This window comes from Crotalus tigris, unplaced genomic scaffold (assembly GCF_016545835.1).
Source record: "Crotalus tigris isolate CLP2741 ecotype Arizona unplaced genomic scaffold, ASM1654583v1 scf7180000019601.482383, whole genome shotgun sequence".
Taxonomy (NCBI): domain Eukaryota; kingdom Metazoa; phylum Chordata; class Lepidosauria; order Squamata; family Viperidae; genus Crotalus; species Crotalus tigris.
The window spans coordinates 445,868-453,429 of NW_024097617.1; positions in this window are offsets into that span (position 1 = coordinate 445,868).

Consider the following 7,562-nt stretch of genomic DNA (forward strand, 5'->3'; position numbering starts at 1 on the left):
ACTCCAGGACTTTGGGGGCTCCAGGACTGTGGGACTTTGGGGGCTCCAGGACTCTGGGACCTTGGGGGCTCCAGGACTTTGGGGGCTCTGGGTCTTTGGGGACTCCAGGACTTTGGGGGCTCCTGGCCTCCGGGATTTTAGGGAGTCCGGGACTCCCGGATTTGGGCTTCTGGATGTCGGGCCAGGCTGAGCCCCTCCAGCACGTCCGGCAGCAGCAGCCCCTGCGGGGGAGGCGCCGCGCATCTCTGCCCGGCTGCAACGGACGGACGGAATCGCTCAGCATAGGAGCCGATCCGACCGCTGAAACCCGATCCGGACCGGGACGTTCTCCGGTCGCAGCAGAGCCGGTGAGCGGCGGAGAGGCCCCACGGCCAGGGCTGGAGGATAATGGGTGTTGTAGTCCAAGACTGCCAGGTTAGTAGGCGGGAGTGGCGGGACGGGTGTTCAGGGGGGCAACAGTTCCAGCTCCCCCCAATTCTCTCCGGCAAGGAGTTAAATGATGGTCTCCAAGATCCGCACCAAGATCCTGGTTTGTTTAACTATGGTTTGTTGAATAAACTGGGATTAGCTGGCATTACAGATGAGATTAGTCCATTCCTCTTATTTTAGCGCCCCCCCCGTTGGTTAGCAGGACTTCCGAAGCCAAGTCGTGTTACAAAAAGTAACACAAAAAAGGGGGGGGGTCACAAAAAGTCGAGATTTATTTTATTTATTTATTTATTAAATTTATATGCCGCCCGTCTCGTGATCCGAAGCCACTCTGGGCAACTTGTAATGTAGTGAGTTGTATTTTTTTTTTAAAAAAAGGGTAGAACTTTGATCCCACCGTCCTGACGGCCATTATGACTTTTTTGACCCTCACCCCCCCCCTCCCGCAGACCCCAGCTTTGATTTCTCGGCTTCTTCCTGATCCTGCTGCCTTAGAAGATTAAGTTCATCAAAGTTGCCTTAAAGCTCTCTTTCCTGGGATTGAAGTGTGTTTGTGTAACTCCAATGCTGGATGTTTTTAAGAAGAGACTGGATAGCCATTTGTTTGAAATGGTATAGTCCTGCCTGAGCAGGGGGTTGGACTAGATGACTTCCAAGGTCCCTTCCAATTTTTTTTTATTATTATTAATTATTATTGTTGTTGCTCTCCTTGCTTTTTTAATGGAACAAAATTTAACAACAATGGGGACAACGTAAAAGTGGCACAAAAGGAAACATTTTTTTTTAAAAAAGATAACGAAGTTAAACTTTTGAGCAGTTCCATCTAACTTTAGAGAGTCTAAGTTTGTCCAAAATGGTGCCTGAGCAGGGGGTTGGACTAGATGACCTCCAAGGTCCCTTCCAACTTCCATCATTATTATTATTATTAAGTCCCCTCCTTGGGCTTCTCTTAGCTGGCAGCCATTTCGTTGGGCACACATCCTGCGAATTTCGCCTTTAAGGTATACTGCCTTGAAACATGGAGATTCTCCTCCCCAAGCCTTAGGGTTGCCTATCATGAATCTCTCTCCAAATGGATGCCCTGTTTGCCAGTTTGTGGTGTTCTCCATGGCCTGGGGAGATGGAAAGCTAGTCCAATAGGTTTGAAGGTACAGAGAGATCAGTCTGGAAAACAACCCTTACATTGCAGGACATGATAGATTAAGTAACCAATGTTGGTTTCCTTCTTGGAATAGAATGCCAAGGTGGTCAGTGGGGTTCCATTTTCCCAAGGATTCTTTTGGGGTCGGTATATTCAGATATATTAAAGCAGTGTATCCCAAGGGTGGGAAGTTTAAAAGGAGTGGACTTCAACTCCCAGAATTCCCCAGCCAGCATGTGCTGGCTGGGGAATTCTGGGAGTTGAAGTCCCCTCATCTTAAGCTTCCCACCCTTGGGAAAGACTACATTAAAAAGAAGTTGATTAAGAACTTGCAATGGATCAAGTGGTGGCTATCTAGAGTTTCTTTAAATATAAATCAAAGCTTCCTGATTAGAACAAGAGTCCAGTTGTGGAGATGGTGGGTTTAAACCATGTGGACTTCAACTCCCAGGATTCCACAGGCAGTATGGGTGGACTTCAAGTCTCAGAGAATTCTGGGAGTTGAAGTCCGCACAGATTAAAATGACCAAGGTTGAGAAACATCAGCATATAACCCATTTTGGGGCTTCTGAGCCCTGTCTCCAGCACAAAGAAAATATATTCATTTATTAAATTTATTTGCCACCCATTTCATAATGAAATGACTCTGGCAATAAAGAAAATAGGAAAAGTAGAAATAACTCTGCAGCTCAACAACTTTTCTAGGCTTACACGCTGTTTTCTGGAATAAAAGCAAAGAACACCCCATTCTGGTCAATTGGCTATATGGTAAAATCTTGAAAGATAGCCAACTTAGTATACTGGTTAAGGTGTCAGACTTAAACCCTGAAAAGTTGTGGGTTCTAGTTCCACCTTAGGCGGGAAAGCTGTGTTTAGTGACCATTTATTATAACAACAACAATAACAACAACAACAATAATAATAGTAGTAGTAGTATTGTATATAAAACTTAGATGTATATGTAGAGATGAAGAATTGATTGTAAAAAGTGGAATAATCTGATAAGAATATATATACTGGAATGTCACGTCAAATCCAATGTTTGTTTTTAATTGTATTATAAATAAAAATTGTAAAAAAAATAAAAATAAATAATAGTGGTAGTGGTAGTAAAGTTGGAAGGGACCTTGGGGGTCATCTAGTCCAACCCCCTGCTCAGGCAGGAAACCCTATTACACCATTTCGGACAAATGGCTGTCCAGTCTCTTCTTAAAAACTTCCAGTGTTGGAGCATTCACAACTTCTGGAGTCAAGAACTTCCACTGGTTTGAAATTACAAAAGCACTGAAAAAGGTGACTTTTGACCGTTTTCACCTTTATGACCGTGGCAGCATCCCCGGGGTCACGTGATCAAAATTCAAATGCTTGGCAGCCGACTCACATTTATGACGGTTGCCGTGCCCCTGGGGGGGTGTCGTGTGATCCCCTTTTGTGACCTTCTGACAAGCAAAGTCAGAATGGGAGACCCTGTGACTCACTTAACAACTGCGATGATTCACTTAAGAACTGTGGCAAGCCAGGTCGTAAAATGGGGCAAAACCCACTTAGTGACTCAGCCATAAAATTTTAGAGCTCAGTTGCGGTCGTAAGCCGAGGACTACCTGTGAAACGTTTCCCTGCATTTATGGCTAAGCACATTGCTAGGGAAGACCCATAAGGAAAGGGGGAAATATTTGGTGAGGGTCCGAAAAGTCAAAATGGCTGCCAATCCTTTCACGTGTAATCCGATATCTGAAAAATAATAATACTACTACTAATAAAGGAAGAATCTCAGTGCTTTAGTTCCTGTTCTTTGTCTCACCTGGAAGGAAAACGGGAATTGAGGCTAAGAAGCCGTAAATCAGTAAATCTTAATTCTTTCCTCTGATAAATATTCCCTTCCAGGGCTCACTGTCTGAAACACGGAGAAAATCACACCAGCCTACTTCACAAGGTGGTTGTAAAAAGTTTGCAAGAGAACGCTTTGAGCACGTCTTCCCTCTGTATGTGCTGGGACTACAGCATCCATCATTCCCAGCTAGGTGAGGTAAGATAAATTCTTCTTTTTCAAGATGAGATCATTTGGGGTGGGCAAGGCGAGGGGGGAATAGCCACAACAGGTGTGATTTCCTCTAGCCTGCTTCCATGATGTTTTTGGAGAAGTTAGTCCACAGCTGTAGGATCTCCTGGTGGCCTCCCATCCATGAACAAGACAAGATAAAACAAGGAAAGGGTCCCTGCGGATGTTCCCCAGCTCGCTTTGCTGGGGAATTCTGGGAGTTGAAGTCCACCCATCTTAAAGTGTCCAGGCTTGAAAAACAGTGAATTAGAGTATATTGAAGTTTGCAAATTGTCTCTTTCGTTAGTGCAGGGGTCATCAAACTGGGCCCTTTTATGTCTGGTGGACTTCAACTCCCAGAATTCTTCAGCCAGGCACACGCGCCTAGCTGAGGAATTCTGGGAGTTGAAGTCCACCAGTCATAAAAGGGCCCAGTTTGAAGAGCCCTGGTTTAGGACTACATGCTGTATTACATTCTTTATGAGGGGAAAAAAAGCAGAAATTTTACCCTTGTTCTATATTTAGTGATAATTACCTCTCTTCCAGCCACGGGGCCACAAAGCAGCCCACAACAATCTGAACTAGGCCTCTATCTGCTCTTTTTTTCCAGAATGTTCCTTCAAGATTTCCTCAAAATACTCATACCTGCCTTATACATTCTATAGCCGGGGTCTTCAAACTTGGCCCTTTCATGACTTGTGGACTTCATCTCCCAGAATTCCTCAGCCAGGCACACTGGCTGAGGAATTCTGGGAGTTGAAGTCCACAAGTCATAAAATGGCCAAGTTTGATGAGTCCTACGTTAGTGCATAGTCCTCGGCTTAAACAATCATTCATTTAGGGACAGTTTGAAGTTACAACAGCACTGAAAAAGTGACTTACGGCCATTTTTCACCCTTATGACCGTTGTAGCCTCTCCATGGTCACGTGCAAAATTCAGGCGCTTGGAAACTGGCATGTACTTAGGACGGTTGCAGTGTCCTGGGGTCTTGTGGTCCCCTTTGACAAGCAAAGTCCGTGGGGAAGTCAGACTCGTTTAACGAATGTGTGATTCACTTAAAAACTGCAGCAATTCGCTTAACAGCGATTGCAAGAACGGTGGTTAAATGGGGCAAAACTGTCTCGCTTAGCAACGGAAATTTTGGGCTCACTTGTGGCCGTACGTTGAGGACTGCCTGGAGTGGCTGTTGGCTGGCAGGCAGAAGATGGGCCTAAATCAATTATTTCCACCTTCTTGACCCTCGAGCTGAATGGGGTTCTTCAAGGTCTTTGCGAAAACGAGCCTCGGGTCTGGATTCGAAACCCCCCAGGGTCAGCTGGGAAGAATGGCTCGAATTTGCAGCATTGCGGGGTTTCCGGACATAAACTCCCATTGTGCCTTGTAGGAAGAATTAAGGCATAAGTTGGAATTATAGGAATTCCAGGTAGGTAGGTAGGTAGGTATAGATAGACAGATGGTAGAGAGGTAGACATACAGATATAGATATAAATATAAATATACAGAGCCAGTTTGGTCTTAAGCACCAGGCTAGAAATGGGGAGACGGTGAGTTCTAGTCCCGCCATCGGCATGAAAGCCAGCTGGGTGACTTTGGGCCAATCACCAGGAGACGGTGAGTTCTAGTCCCGCCTTAGGCACGAAAGCCAGCTGGGTGACTTTAGGCCAATCACCAGGAGGGGGTGAGTTTTAGTCCTGCTTTAGGCATGAAAGCCAGCTGGGTGACTTAGGGCCAATCCCTAGGAAGTGGTGAGTTCTAGTCCCGCCTTAGGCACGAAAGCCAGCTGGGTGACTTTGGGCCAATCACCAGGAGACGGTGAGTTCTAGTCCCGCCTTAGGCACGAAAGCCAGCTGGGTGACTTTAGGCCAATCACCAGGAGGGGGTGAGTTTTAGTCCTGCTTTAGGCATGAAAGCCAGCTGGGTGACTTAGGGCCAATCCCCAGGAAGTGGTGAGTTCTAGTCCCGCCTTAGGCACGAAAGCCAGCTGGGTGACTTTAGGCCAATCACCAGGAGGGGGTGAGTTTTAGTCCTGCTTTAGGCATGAAAGCCAGCTGGGTGACTTAGGGCCAATCCCTAGGAAGTGGTGAGTTCTAGTCCCGCCTTAGGCACGAAAGCCAGCTGGGTGACTTTGGGCCAATCACCAGGAGACGGTGAGTTCTAGTCCCGCCTTAGGCACGAAAGCCAGCTGGGTGACTTTAGGCCAATCACCAGGAGGGGGTGAGTTTTAGTCCCGCTTTAGGCATGAAAGCCAGCTGGGTGACCTTGGCCCAATCACCAGGAGACGGTGAGTTCTAGTCCCGCCTTAAGCATGAAAGCCAGCTGGGTGACTTTGGGCCAATCCCCAGGAAGTGGTGAGTTCTAGTCCCGCCTTAGGCATGAAAGCCAGCTGGGTGACTTTGGGCCAATCAACCCAACCCACCTCAGAGGGTTGTTGTGGGGGAAAACAGTAGGAGGAAGGTGTGTTAGGTTTCTTCGCCACCTTGATTTATTAGTAAAAATAAGACAGGATACAAATAAATACCATAAGATAAAATATGAAAAAATATAAATATGAGCAGGAAAACCCTAATCCTGTGGCCTTTCCTCTCTTATTTATGTTTGTGTTGTGTATGTATGCATATGTTTGTGGATATACGTGTCTGTGTATGTATGTGTTTTTATACATATATACGTGCTTGTGTGTGTGTGTGTGTCTGGTTGATGCACCTTGGTGTTTTGTTTTGTTTTTTGACTGCTATATTGCAGTTCTACTATTATGATCACTTTTGCCTGGGAGCCCCAAAGTAGGAGCGTTAAGCAGGGTCAAGTCGCTACTACGATACACTACAAATTCGAATTTCTTTTTTTTTGTTGTTGACAAAGAGTTAAAGAGTTAAATGGGAGACTAGAATAGCTAAAAAAGTTTGAAATAGCTATCCTGGTCTCCCATTTCACACTTTTTGTCAACAAAAGAAAGAAATTCAAATATGTATGTATGTATGTATGTATGTATATTTTCTGAGGTTTTCGCGGGTGTTTGTATGTAGGTCTTTGGTTGTTCGGGTTTTCTCCCGCGTAAAATTGGAAGTGTCTTGGCGACGTCGAAACGTCGCCAAGACATTTCCAATTTTACGCGGGAGAAAACCCGAACAACCAAAGACCTACGTATGTATGTATGTATACACACACACACACACACACACATATATATACACATATATACATACTTGTTTTCGTACATTTTCACGGGTATAGGTATGCAGGTCTTGGCGTATTCAGGTCTTTTCCCATGTAAGATTGAGAGTATCTTGGCGACGTTTCGACGAGGTCCCACTCGTCATCTTCAGGCTGGGGTCTTCGGCTTGGCTTTGCTCGCACAAGCACGAAGCCAAAGACCCCAGCCTGAAGATGACGAGTGGGACCTCGTCGAAACGTCGCCAAGATACTCTCAATCTTACACGGGAAAAGACCCGAATACACCAAGACCTGCATATATACATACATATATACACACACATGTATATACACATATACGTATGCATATACATATATACATATGCATGTATATACACATATACACACCAACACCAACACAAACCAGAGAATAGGAAAGGAACCGGCTGTAAAAGTTGGAAGTTTTGCTAACCCTGCTTGATCAGGTCCCTCCACGGGTTGCTGTGAAAAATCCACCTTTTCCTGCGGAACTAAAAGCATTTTTCTCCCATCCTTTCCTGCTGCCCCTTCCTCTTTCTCAAATCCTGGGGGGTCTTTCCTTCTCCTGGCCTGGCAGAATTCCTGTGCACCGGGCACCAATTCCGTGGGGTTGGCACCTTCTCCCTCCCTGCCTCCCAGTTTCATCTCCACGGGGTTGGGGGCTGAGGGGAGGTGGGTGTGTTGGCTGGGGAGAAAGTTTTGGAGGTTCCCTCCCGCCTTTCCTGGGAGGGGGGGGCGGCGGCGGTGCCAGCCGATTGGGGGAT